Raw genomic sequence first — 15,356 nt, 5'->3', positions numbered from 1 at the left:
TTCCATGTAAACACCCAGTTGCAGATAAACTAGTGGTGCCATTCCCAATGTGTGAGCAAAATCAAGCCACGTCACAAGAGCGATAAGCCTAGCATCCATGAAGTGGGCAACAAAACCGAGTGTAGCAAACCATCACCAAATGTAGTCAAAATATCAAAGTGTAGTGCGCTTAGAGCCTGATTCAGGTCCGTTCACAAGGCAAAGTACGCACACAGCCATCCGTAGTGAAAGTATGCTAATCCTCCAATCGCTAGCTAAACATTAGCACACCCACTATGTTTTGCCGTGCGATAGCGGTAAGAAAGAAGACGCCCACTTTTCCTTAGTCACATCCGTCATATATAGGAAGTCCACTGAATAATCGGTACCATCGGCTTACATCAGACTCATACGCACCACTTGTGGTTGACCTGACCCAACGGCAAGCACTGCGAGTGCAGCTGTGTGTAAAGACACCTTCGGCTACGTAGGCTGGCGATGCATCTTAATTATGCATGCCCATATTAAAAAGTCCAAACGCACTTCCATCCTGCGTTTCTCCTACCGCTCCCGCCCCCGTCACTATAATGTGCAAGTCTGGGACAGCTCCGACATTGATGCAAGTTTGCGCTTTAAACGAACAGTCAGCATGTACTGTAATACAGCCATCCTAGTTTTGCTGTGTGACTCCCGATCCACTGGGCATGCGCAGTGCTGTGATCTTCCATACACCAAGGCATAGCACTACATGGTGTATGGCTTGGCTCCACTGGGCATGTACCAGAGATCCCATTGCAACCCCTACACTGGGCATGCGCCAGAGATTCCATTTGTAACCCCTCAGAGCTGGCAGCCACCACAGCGCCGACATTGACGCAAGTTTGCACTTTAAATGCACAATCATTTTGTAATACAGAGACCTCTCTCTCAAACAGAACCCACTACCAGTTACTGAAGTCATGAGAAATCATTATAGTGTCCAAGTCTGGGACAACACTGACATTGATGCAAGTTTGCACTTTAAACGTACTATCAGTTTGGGAGGAGATCTGCAGTGCAGATTCATACTGGAGAGTGACACACTGGTAATAACAGACTACAGGTCTCAAACTTTTGCTATACTGAATATATATTGGCCAGCCTGAGAACTTAGGTAACGGACTACAAGTCTCAGACTTTTGCTAGACTGAATATATATTGGCCAGCCTGAGAACTTAGGTAACAGACTACAAGTCTCAGACTTTTGCTATACTGAATATATATTGGCCAGCCTGAGAACTTAGGTAATGGACTACAAGTCTCAGACTTTTGCTATACTGAATATATATTGGCCAGCCTGAGAACTTAGGTTAAGGACTACAAGTCTCAGACTTTTGCTATACTGAATATATATTGGCCAGCCTGAGAACTTAGGTAACGGACTACAAGTCTCAGACTTTTGCAGATAAGCAATGTTATAGCATATCAATGTATAGTTTGATGTTTTTAGTTACTTTGTTACCCTTTTACACCGGAGCTAAAACCCGGGTTTTTGAAGGGTTAACCAAGGCAGCTCTCTGGTGTAAAAGGGGAGAGAGTTGGATCGCCGGGTCGAGTGACCCGGCAATCCAACCCAGGTAACTAGCAGGGTTTAACATGGGCTTAGCCCGTGAAACCCTGCTGTGAGAACAGCGCACTTCGGGTCATGATTGGTCCAGCTTCAGTGGCGCTTGGAGATGACATCATCTCCAAGCGACCACTTTCACTCTGCAAAAGCCGGGTCTATGCAGCCCCGACTGCGGTGTGAGCGGCGCTGACTCAGGAATATCCAGAGTCGGCGCCTGCACAATTCCGGGTCTGATCCAGATAGGAACTTTGTTCCAATTCCGGGTCAGACCTGGAAGTTAGGTGGAAAAGGGGTATTAGTTAGCTCATTGAGCCTGTTTTTAGCCTAGTGGTATGTACTGTGTGTTTGTTTTACTCAATTTATTGCTAGCCGTATTAGTGGGAGGGTGCTGGGCTTGTAAGCAATCAGTAATTTAACATGCCAGGTCTCCTACATATTGGTCATTAATAGGCTGGAATAGCCTGGCTGGAAGTGCCCCATTCAAAAGTGCATTTTAAGATTAATACTGGCGTTAGACCGGCGTTGAACCGAAGTGGAATAGAAGGGAAACAACTGATCTGCACTTCTAAAAACCTAATCTATATTTCTAGAAAAACCATCAACAAAGGTGATTTAAAAATCTCACTGCTACAAATTCCTGCTGACTGCATAACCTGGACTTTCAACACTGAACTCTGGTTGCTACAAAAATTCTGGCCATCACTTGCTACTATTTGTGCTGCCTCTGTGCTTAATAGATAATCTTACTGAATACTGTTAATATCAGCTTAACTCTCTAATAATGTCTTTTTACCTTAGCTCTTTTGCCTAGTCTTACATCATCTAGCTACTACTACTCTTTTTTCTCTAATATTCAATTTCTACTCCCATCTTACCTCCACTTTTTCAAAACTCAATAATATATATTTGTTGTGCTGACACTTTACCTCATCCTTACCATGACCATGTTGTCTTCAACTCCTCCCTTCACTCAGTTTCTAACTAATCTTTTGTTCTGCCCTCTAATTCCACCTCTATCCTTTTCCCCTGGTCTCCTCCTCCTCCTCCTATCTCCCCTTCTCTCTCTGCCTTCCTCCCCCTCTTCTCCCATTACTCCATTTTATTTCTTTTATACCCCCCAAGGATCCTACTACCACACTGGTAATCTTTCCTCCCTTACTTATCTCCCTGTCACTTCGCCCCACTTTCATCCACGTCTCCTTAACTTCGCTCCCTGCCCACATCCTACAGGGTCCCCTCCTAGCACAGGAGCACGCATGGTCCCTACACTCTATTCATCTTGATCTCCAAAAGTATTCTCATCTCCACGCTATTGCAACCCTGATAATCTCATTCACATCTCTCCTATCAACTCTGTCACTCTCTCCTGTGACCTCTGGAATGCCAAATCAGTCTGTAACAAACTGGCTCCCACCCATGACCTTTTCATCTCCAACTCAATGAATTTCCTTGCCATTACTGATTTTACCCTCTGACACCACTTCTCCTGCAACTCTCTCTTATGGGGGCATCACCTTCTCCCACACCCCCAGGCCTGGGTATCGCCATGGCAGTGGTGTTGGGGTCCTTCTATCCCCTGGTTACTCATACCAACATATACCATCAGTACCATCCCTTACATTCTCCACATTTGAGGTTCATGCTTTATGCCTCTTCCAACCAGTACACCTCAGAGTAGCTATCATCTACCGTCCCCCTGGCCCTCCCTCCAAGTTCATTGACAACTTTGCTTCCTGGCTCACTCACTTTCTCTCCTCAGACCTTCCCTATATTATCCTCGGTGACTTCAATATTCCTATTGATATCCCCACAGAATCTGCTGCCTCCAAACTACTCACCTTCACTTCCTCATTTGGACTCTCCCAATGGACCTCCTCACCCTCCCATGCGAGTGGGCATTTGCTTGATCTGGTATTCACTCACCATTGTGATATTTCTGCCTACTCCAATTCCCCATTCCCCCTCTCTGACCATCACCTCCTCTCTTTTAACCTATCCCTCTCTCCTTCCCCTCCTCTACCTCCGAAAGCCACCATCACTAAGAGTAACATTGAAGCTATCGACACTGCTTTCTTTTCTTCCTTACTTGACTCACTTCTCTCCCCTATCCTCTCTTTCTCCTGCGCTGAACAAGCTGCTTCCCTATACAATGCCTCCCTTACTTCTGCTCTTGACTCTGTTGCTCCGGCGATCACTACTCACCCTCACAAATCCACACCTCAACCCTGGCATTCCAAATGCACCAGATACCTGCAAAAATGTTCAAGAACCGCCGAGCGACAGTGGAGAAGATCACGCTCTCAGGCAGATTTTCTCCATTTCAAATTCATGCTGTCATCCTACAGTGCTGCCCTTTCCCTCTCTAAACAGTCATATTTCAAGCAACTCATCTCCTCCCTGTCCTCAAATCCTACGCGTCTCTTTTCCACCTTCAACTCACTCCTCTGCCCACCCCCTCCTCGTCTCCCCCCTTATTCTCTGCCACTGACATTGCTACCTATTTCACATCTAAAATTGATACCATATGTCAGGACATCATATCCAACCAGTCCCCCAGCTCTCCACCTCCTCCTTTCCTGGATCACCCCTCCCCATCCATTTTACTGACTCTGACATCCTTCTCCCCTGCGACTAGAGAGGAAGTTAAGGCCTCCCCCCTTCCACCTCTCCCCTCGACCCTATCCCCTCCCACCTCCTCCACTACCTCTCTCCTTCTGCCTGCTCCAATCTTGCCCACCTCCTTAATCTCTCCCTCTCTTCTGGCATTTTTCCTTCTGCATTCAAGCATGCCCTTGTCTCCACCATTCTTAAAAAACCTAACCTTGATCCTGACATTCTCTCTAACTACCGACCAATCTCTCTCCTCCCTTTTTCCTCCAAACTCCTTGAGCATATTGTTTAAAACTGCCTCACCACATTTCTTTCCTCCCTCTCCCTCCTTGACCCTTCTTAGTCTGGCTTCCATTCTCTCCACTCCACTGAAACTGCCCTCACAAAAGTCAGCAACAACCTCCTTGCTGCCAAATCCAGGGGCCACTACTCCCTGCTCATTCTCCTTGACCTCTCTGCTGCTTTTGACACTGTGGACCACCCTCTACTGCTGCATATCCTTCACTGTCTTGGTCTATGTGACACTGCTCTCTCCTGACTGTCCTCCTACCTCTCTGACCATTCCTTCTCTGTTTCCTCTCATGACGACTCCTCCCCCCCACAGCCTCTTACAGTAGGTGTTCCCCAAGGTTCTGTTCTTGGACCTCTCCTATTCTCTCTATATGCCTTCTCTAGGTAAACTTATCAGCTCTTTTGACCTCTATTATCATCTCTATGCTGATGATACTCAGATCTACCTATCCTCACCTGATCTTTCCCCCTCTCTTCTGACTCGTATCTATAACTATCTCTCTGCTATCTCTTCCTGGATGTCTCAGCGATTTCTCAAACTTAATATGTCTAAGACTGAGCTGATAGTCTTCCCACCCTCCCACATAACATCATGTCCCACTATTTCTTTATTAATAGATGGCATAATTTTCTCATCTAGTCCCAAAGTGCATTGTCTTGGAGTCATCCTGGACTCTTCCCTCTCCTTCAAACCACACATTCAGAACCTCTCACAGTCCTGTCGTTTCCATCTCAAGAATATTTCCAAGATCAGACCCTTTCTCACCCAGGATGCTACCAAAACCCTTGTACATTCACTGGTCATTTCCAGATTAGACTACTGTATCCTTCTCCTAGCTGGCCTCCCCAAATCCCATCTCTCTCCTCTCCAGTCTGTGCTCAATGCTGCTACTCGGCTCATCTTCCTCTCCAAATGCTCTACATCTGCCTCCCCTCTTATGCAAGCCCTACAATGGCTACCATTCCCTTTCAGAACCCAATTCAAGGCTCTCACACTCACTTACAAAGCCCTCACCCATTCCTCTCCCATTTACATCTCTGATCTCATCTCCCTTCACTCTCCTGTCCGCCCTCTTCGTTCACTTATACACGCCGCCTTTCATGCCAATTGATTACTTCCTCCCACTCCCAATCAGTTTGTAATACAGAGATCTCTCTCTCAAACAGAGCCCATTACCAGTTACTGAAGTCATAAAATCACTATACTGTCCAAGTCTGGGACAGGGCTGACAGTAGTGCAAGTGTGCAAATTCAGTCGCACAGTCAGTATGTACTGTAATACAGACATCCCACTTTCGATGTTTGACTCCCGACCCACTGGGCATGTGCACTGCTGTGATCTCCAATACCTCATGGCATAGCGCTACATAGCGTATGGCTTGGCTTGACTCGGCATATGCCAGAAATCCCATTGCAACCCCTCCACTGGGCATGCCCCTGAAATCCCAACGCAACTCTCCATTGGGCATGTGCCAGAAAACCCTTTGCAACCCTTTCACTGGGCATGCACCAGACATCCCATTTGTAACCCGTTGGAGCTGACAGCCGCCATAGTGCCGACATTGATGCAAGTTTGCGCTTTAAACATGCAATCAGTTTGTAATACAGAGACCTCTCTCTCAAACAGAGCCCACTACCAGTTACTGGTCATGAGAAATCACTATAGTGTCCAAGTCTGGGATAGCGCCGACATTGACGCAAGTTTGCACTTTAAACGCACAGTCAGTATGTACTGTAATACAGACATCCCACCTTCGCTGTGTGATTCCCGATGCACTGGGCATGCACAGTGCTGTGATTTTCCATACACCATGGCATAGCTCTACATGACGTATGACTTGGCTCCATTGGGCATGCGCCAGAAATCCCATTGCAAACCTTCCGCTGGGCAAGCACCAGAGATCCCATTGCAACCCCTCCACTGGTCATTCACCAGAGATCCCATTTGTAACCCCTCGGATCTGGCAGCCACCACAGTGCCGACATTGATACAAGTTTGCACTTTACACGCACAATCAGTTTGTAAAACATAGACCTCTCTCTGAAACAGAGCCCACTACCAGTTACTGAAGTCATGAGAAATCACTATAGTGTAAAAGTCTGAGACAGTGCCATAATTTTGCATTTTAAAACGCACAATCAGTTTGTTATATAGAGACCCCTGTTTTAAACAGCCTACTACTAATTTCTAAAGTTATAAAATCACTACAGTATAGTCTGGGATGCAGTGTGTGACTCCCGACACACTGGGCATGTGCAGTAGAAATAGACTTGAAACGCCATATCGTGACTAGCAAGGCGCTACGTGGGTACTGTATTGGAGTGCCGTACATCCCTTTCTTGTGCACACAGTGGCATAAAGTAGCATAGAAATGCCAGGTGGTGGGAAGTTGTGGATAATGTATTGAAAACTGAACTAGTGAAGATTTAATATATATATATATATATATATTTTTTTTTTTTTCTTTTCCAAGGTCTCAAACCTGCGGGACAAGAAGGCAGAAGAAGCAGTGAGGCTAGGCTTTAGCCCCCTAGCCTACACGCCTCAACCCGATACTACAATAGTTCATAAAGTCATGAAATCACTGCAATGTCTAAGTCTGGGATAGTGCCGACAGTACTTACATTGCCGCAAGTGTATAACTTCAACCGCACAGTCATTGTGTAATACAGAGCTGGGCATGCATGTGAAATAATTTTATATAAAAGTAGAGGACTCACACACTTAATGATTTCCATCTTTATTATACAATCTTCTACAGCTTTATTATACATTCCTGATTCCATGTGGAAAATGCTGTTCTACTGTATAGTGTACCAAATCACCGCTTTTGTCAGCCAAACATGGGGCGGTGGTACAGAACATGCATTGGAAATCTGACACATGTGCTGTGTAGTTTATGAAATGTGACACCTGGTGGAAAAAATGTTGTATTACACATTATGACTTTTTTTCAGCTCTACACTACGCTACATTACGAACTTTCTGTGTGGCGCGACTCATGGTGTGGTGTGTGGCGCACCATGTGTGCCGCACTACATAGTGTATGGAGCAACAAAATAACTGGACACATCTGTACAGTATACACACACATACAGTATACACACACATAGTGTATACAAACACATACACACACATACAGTATACACACATATACACACATACAGTATACTCACACACATATAGTATACACACAGACACACACATACAGTATACACACACATACAGTATACATGCATACACAGACAATATACAATCATAAAGTATAGACACACAAACAGTATACACACACATACAGTATACACACACACAGTATACACACACATACAGTATAGATACACATACACACACATACAGTATACACACATACAGTATACACACATAAAGTATACACACACATATACACACATACAGTATACACACACATACAGTATACACACACATACAATATACACACACACATACAGTATACACACATACAATATACACACTCACATACAGTATACACACACAAAAAGTAATTTGGCAGCAGCTCCTTGTCTGGAGGGGGGGAGATTTATATTTGATTGATGGCCTGTGACTGTGAGTTGAGGAGGAGAGAACCCGAGGAGAGGGAAGGGGTGGTCACCAAACTGCCTGCATGTTCCATGTCACTGGATGCAGATACCTGAAAGCCAGGAAGGTTCTTTACACTGTACTAAACCACATTGCAATGCACTCTCTGCAGGCATGGAACATACAGGCAGTGTGGCAATAGCCCCTTTCCTCTTCTCAAGTCCTCTACATGCATGCTCTGTGTAGTTTAGGAAAAGTGACACCTGGTGGAAAAAAAGTTGTATTACACATAATTACTTTTTTCCAGCGCTACGCTACGTTACAAAAATTTCTGTGTGTCGTGACTCATGGCGTGGTGTGTGGCGCGCCATGCATGGCACACTACATAGCATATTTAGCAACAAACTAACTGCGCACATCTGTACAGTATACACTCATACAGTATAGGCCCACATACAGTATATGCACACATACAGTATACACATATACACACACACAATATATACACACACACATACAGTATAGACACACATACAGTATACGCACACATACAGTATACACACAAACAATATACACACACATATAGTATAAACACACATACAGTATACACACACATACAGTATAGACACACATACAGTATACACACACATACAGTATATACACACATACAGTATAGACACACATACAGTATACACACATACAATATACACACACACATACAGTATAGACACAAATATAGTAAACACACACATACAGTAAACACAGCACACACATACAATATACACACACATACATTATAGACACACATACAGTATACGCACACATACAGTATACACACACATACAGTATAGACACACATAAAGTTTACACACACATACAGTATAGACACACATACACACATACAGTATACTCACACATATGCAGTATATGCACATACACACACACAGTATACACACAGTATACATACACATACAGTATGCACACACATACAGTATACACACACATATACACACACTTACAGTATAGACACATACAGTATACACACACATACAGTATAGATACACATACACACACATACAGTTTACACACATATACAGTATACACACATACAGTATACACACACATTTACACACACATACTGTATACACATACATTATACACACATACAGTATACACACACATACAATATACACACACATGCAGTATACACACACATATATACACACATGCAGTATGCATACATACACACACATACAGTATATGCACATACAGTATACACACACACATACAGTATAGATACACATACACACACATACCATTTACCCACACATACAGTACACACAAATACAGTATACATACACATTTACACACACATACAGTATACACACACATACAGTATAGATACACACACACATACAGTTTACACACATATACAGTATACACACATACAGTATACACACACATTTACACACACATACAGTATACACATACATTATACACACATACAGTATACACACACATACAATATACACACACATGCAGTATACACACATATACACACACATGCAGTATGCATACATACACACACATACAGTATACACACATACAGTATACACACAGACATACAGTATAGATACACATACACACACATACCGTTTACACACACATACAGTACACACAAATACAGTATACATATACATTTACACACACATACAGTATACACACACATACAGTATATATACACACACACATACAGTTTACACACACATACAGTATACACAGACATACAGTATACACATACATTATACACACATACAGTATACACACACATGCAGTTTACACACACATACAATATACACATCACACACATACAGTATACACACATACAGTATACACACATACAGTACAGACACACATACAGTATACACACATACATATTACACACACATGTATGCACACATACAGTATACACACACATACAGTATAAATACACATACAGTATACACACACATACAGTATAGATACATATACAGTATACACACATATAGTATAGATACACATACACACACATACAGTATACACAAACATACACACATACATTATACACACATACAGTATACACACACATACAATATACACACACATACAGTATACACACATATACACACACATGCAGTATACATACTCACACATACAGTATACACACAAACAGTATACATACACACATACAGTATAGATACACATACACACACATACAGTTTACTTTACACACACATACAGTACACACACAAACAGTATACACACACATTTACACACACATACAGTATACACACACATACAGTATAGATACACATACACACACATACAGTTTACACACACATACAGTATACACAGACATACAGTATAAACATACATACAGTTTACACACACATAAAATATACACACTCACACACATACAGTATACACTCATACAGTATACACATACACATACAGTATAGACACACATACACACACATACAGTATACACACATACAGTTTACACACATATGTACACACACATACAGTATACACACACATACAGTATAGATACACATTCAGTATCCACAAACATACAGTATGCACACAAATACAGTATAGATACACATACAGTATACACACATATACAGTATACACACACATACAATATACACACACACATACACACACAAGAAGTAATTTGGTAGCAGCTCCTTGTCTGGAGGGGGGGAGATTTATATTTGATTGATGGCCAGTGACTGTGAGTTTTGGAGGAGAGAACCCGAGGAGAGGGAAGGGGTGGTCACCAAACTGCCTGCATGTTCCATGTCACTGGATGCAGATACATGAAAGCCAGGAAGGTTCTTCTAACAAACAGCCAAACCTCTCACACCCACCCTTTACACTGTACTGAACCACTTTGCAATGCACTCTCTGCAGGCATGGAACATGCAGGCAGTGTGGTAACAGCCCCTTCCCCCTTCTCAACTCCTCTCCTGCAGTGCTCTGAGGGCCTGATTCAGACACGGTTGCCCAATTCGCATGCATCTAATTCGCAGTGCATGTGCGCAATCTAGTCTCTGCGATGGGAAATGTTGTGCTCATAGCACACAGTTTGCCCGCTACTTTGAGTGACAGAAAGTGCCGTTGTGGGAGGTTACACGCCAGTTTTTGAATGGGACTCCAAATTGCCTCTTTCTCCTGCCAGTACTGAAAGGGACTGTCTGACATGCCTATTAGGATGTTATCTCTGAAATAGTCCTCCACCATTCTTTGAATGGAGACCACATCACACATATTCACGGTAGAAGACAAGTCACTAGTAGGCAGTTCTCTCAGGCCTGACCAGATGTAATTTTTTGGTGAACTATCTGCATGACCAGAAGGCATTCTGTAAGGAAAATTTTGTTTTGTCCTGGCAGCTGCAGAAACTGAAGGAGATTATGATGGCATTTCACGTGCGGCTGCAGCTGACAATTTTTTTACCAACAGCTCTTTGCATAGTTTTAGATTTCGGTCTGTTGGAAAAAAACTCACAAGGTAGGACTTAATCCTAGGATCCAGAATGGTCACCAAAATATATTTTTCAGATATCAATAGATTGACGACTCTTGGATTCTGGTGAAGTGAATCAAGGGCTCGATCCACCAGTCTGACATACTTTGCACAATCGCTCCCTTTCAGCTCCTCCTTCAGTTTCTCCAGTTGTTTTTGCAAAAGTCTGATGAGGGGAATGACCTGACTCAAGCTGGCAGAGTCTGAACTAACTTCACGTGTGGCAAGTTCAAAGGGTTTGAGAACCTTACACAACACGGAAATTATTCTCCACTGCGCTTGAGTAAGGTGCATTCCCCCTCCACGGCCTATGTCATAGGCCGTTGTATAGCCTTGGATGGCATTTTGCTGTTTCTCCATCCGCTGAAGCATATAGAAGGTAGAATTCCACCGAGTTATTACCTCTTGCTTCAGCTGATGGCAGGGCAAATTTAACAGTACCTGCTGGTCATGCAATCGTCAACAAGCATTTGCCGAATGTCTAAAATGTCCGGATATTCTGTGAGCCACCGAGAGCATCTCCTGCACGCTCCTGTCATTTTAAAAAAAATGTTGCACCACCAAATTAATTGTGTGAGCAAAACATGGGACTTGTTTGAATCACCCACATGTAATACTCTCACAATATTGGTGGCATTGTCCGAAATCACATATCCCGAGGAGAGTCCAAGTGGGGTAAGCCATTTAGCAATGATTTCCCTGAGTTTTTCTAAGAGGTTCTCAGATGTATGCCTCTTAGTGAAACCAGTTATACAAAGAGTAGCCTGCCTCTGTATCAGCTATATTTTGGTAGATGTTGCTGCTGCTGTTGCTATTGTAGGCAATACACTTACCCAGTGGGCTGTCACAGTCATGTAATCCTTAGTTTGCCCTGTCCCACTTGTCCACATATCAGTGGTCAAGTGGACAGTGGGTACAATGGCATTTCTGAGGACATTAATAAGGTTTTTTTTAATTTCCTTGTACAGACTTGGAATTGCTGTTCTAGCAAAGTGAAATCTAGAAGGGATCTGGTAGCGAGAACACAGGACCTCAATTAACTATTGAAAACCCACTGCAGTAATGGCGGATACTGGATGCACATCTAATACCAGCATAGCTGTTATGGCGTCAGTAATCCGCTGTGCAACTGGGTGATTGCTGTCATACTTGTTTGCCCTTGCAAACAATTATTTGACAGTTAATTGTATTTTGGAGGATATGCTAGTCCCCCTCTGGGATGAAGATCCACTCACAGAACAGCAGCAGCAACAGGCGTAGTCATCAAGGATCCTTCTTAGGAATCACGGATAGGAGAGGAGACAATAATGCTTCAAATACCAACATTGGATTCAGCAGGACTACTCCCAATGATGAATGAGGATGTTGATGATGCAGGTGTTGGAGATCGAAGGTGCTTGATCCCACAGAGAGGGAGCAGGTAGGTGACACTGGACTTGTTACTTTTTGAGTTTTGGATCTTGGTGACGTACACTTTGATATTTGAATGCGCTCCAAGTGATGTAACAAGGAGGAGGTTCCTAGGTGGTTTAGGTCCCTCCCTCTACTCACTCTTGCTTGGCAATGGTTACATATGGCTTGACAACTGTTGTCAGGATTGGGGTGTAAATAATTCCACACGTGAGAAGTGGATTTTTTGTCTTTTGCCCCTGCATGACAACAATGGGCATTGGCTTTTTCAATCCATGGGCAACACCTGTTGCCTTACTTACACCAAGGACATCCTCAGCACTAACATCCTCATCATCAACATCCTCATTATAAATATCCTCATCCTCATCATCCTTAGCACCTTCAACTACCAAAATATCCTGCTCCATGTGCAATTCCACAGAAGCATCCTCGATGACTACGTCTGCAAGATGTTGACTGCCCTTCCCCACATTTACAGAGGGCACACAAATGTTGGAACTTGGAGGATCCTCCAGTACACTAGTATTTAGGTCTGGCTCACACATGGCAACCGCGGACACACTAGCACTTTCCTCGGAGATTGTGATTTCAATTTCTCAGAGCAAACAGTTAGTTTTTCCGGAGCTGTCTTACGCTTCTTAACTTTCAATTTTTTTTATTTTACCACCACCACTACTACTACAAGCAGAAGGGTTATCGGAAACAGAACCAGCAGTCACCATAAATAAAGGCCAATGCCTTATCCTTTTCTTGCCACTTTGTGTAGTGAATGGCATATTGCCAATTTTTTGCTTATCTAAAGGCAACTTGCCTTTCAAATTTTTTTTTAACTTCAGTAAAAGTAGCTTTACCATATCAATGGCGTGACTTAAGCCCTGGGACATGGGCCTTCATAGAGGATGAGGAAGTTGACGGCCTTGCACTGCTGGCGGCAGCTACAACATGTGGTTCTTGGCCTTGCTCTCCTGTCATGTGACAGCCATCCATATTTTCTGCAGTCTTGAAGCAGTGTCACAAGTACCAATAGTGTAGCCAAGGTGCAGTTATAAAATTAATACACATGCAGTCGTGCGCACATAGAAAAAAAATTGACAAAAAAATACACTATGTTTTAGTTTTTGGCCGGTCCACAACTTGGGCCCGGAGCACCGATTGATGATGACTGGAGTGGGGCAGCACTATGTTGCATTGCTGACATGCTGTATCTTGTGCGGCTAAGCCTAACACGCGCACACATGCACACACAAGACAAATATTAGACAAAAAAAGACACTTTAAAAAAAAAAAAAAAAAGTCGCATCCAGAACTTGGGCCCTGTGAGGTTCTGATTTTGTTGTGGACCCGGAGTGGTGATAGGAGCAAACACAGAAGCATATTTAAATAAAAAGGTGGAGCTTTTAATAAGTGACAGGCGAGGTACAGGCTAGTAGCGCTTCCAAGGAGGCAGGTAAGGCACAGGTACTCTCTCTCAGCCGCAGCTGAGAAACACGTTGCACTGGCAAGGAAGGAAGGCTCTGGACCTTCCTAAATACCCGGTGCCATGCTGTGACTTTCTGGAAAGAGCACATGATCCACCAGGATTGGACAGCTTGAATCACATGGCCGCAGGCAAGATGGCGGCGCCCATGCCATATGGAATGGATGCACCGCCAGGCCTCACCAGCCCTAGAAACAATGTGCCTGCACAGAACCATGCACAGCCAATGCCCCTCACCAAACACCAGCACCGCTATCACGCACCCCTCGCCACAATGACCTCACAGGTAATACCCGGTGACCACCATGCCGAGAAACCCTGGCCGTGACAGTACCCCCCCTTATGGGTGGTCACAGGACACTCATCAGGTTTCTCCGGATGGGCAGCAGGGAACCTCTTGATGAGTTCAGGATCATGGATATCTCAGGCATCGGTCCAACAACGTTCCTCTGGGCCATAACCCCTCCAATCCAACAGGTACTGCAAATGTCCTCTGCTGATATGAGAATCCAAGACCTGGGAGACCTCAAACTCCATGCCCCTTTCATTCTGGACACAGAGAGAAGCAGGCAGGACTCTGTGGAATTTGTTCAGCACCAGGGGTTTAAGCAGGGAGACATGAAATGAATTGGGAATTTTCAGATAAGGGGGCAACTGAAGGCATTAAGCCATGTGGTTAATGATTTATATGATGGAGAAGGGCCCGATGAAGCGTGGAGCAAATTTCATAGATGGTACTCTAAGCCATAGGTTCCGGGAGGACAACCAGACTTGGTCTCCAACTTGCATACGTGGTACTTTCCTACGCTTCTTATCAGCTTGAAATTTGTAACGGGAGGACGCGTTCTCGAGGT

This window comes from Taudactylus pleione, unplaced genomic scaffold, assembly GCF_031769625.1.
Source record: "Taudactylus pleione unplaced genomic scaffold, aTauple2 ptg000070l, whole genome shotgun sequence".
In the NCBI taxonomy this organism is placed as follows: domain Eukaryota; kingdom Metazoa; phylum Chordata; class Amphibia; order Anura; family Myobatrachidae; genus Taudactylus; species Taudactylus pleione.
This window is presented reverse-complemented; position numbering follows the sequence as displayed.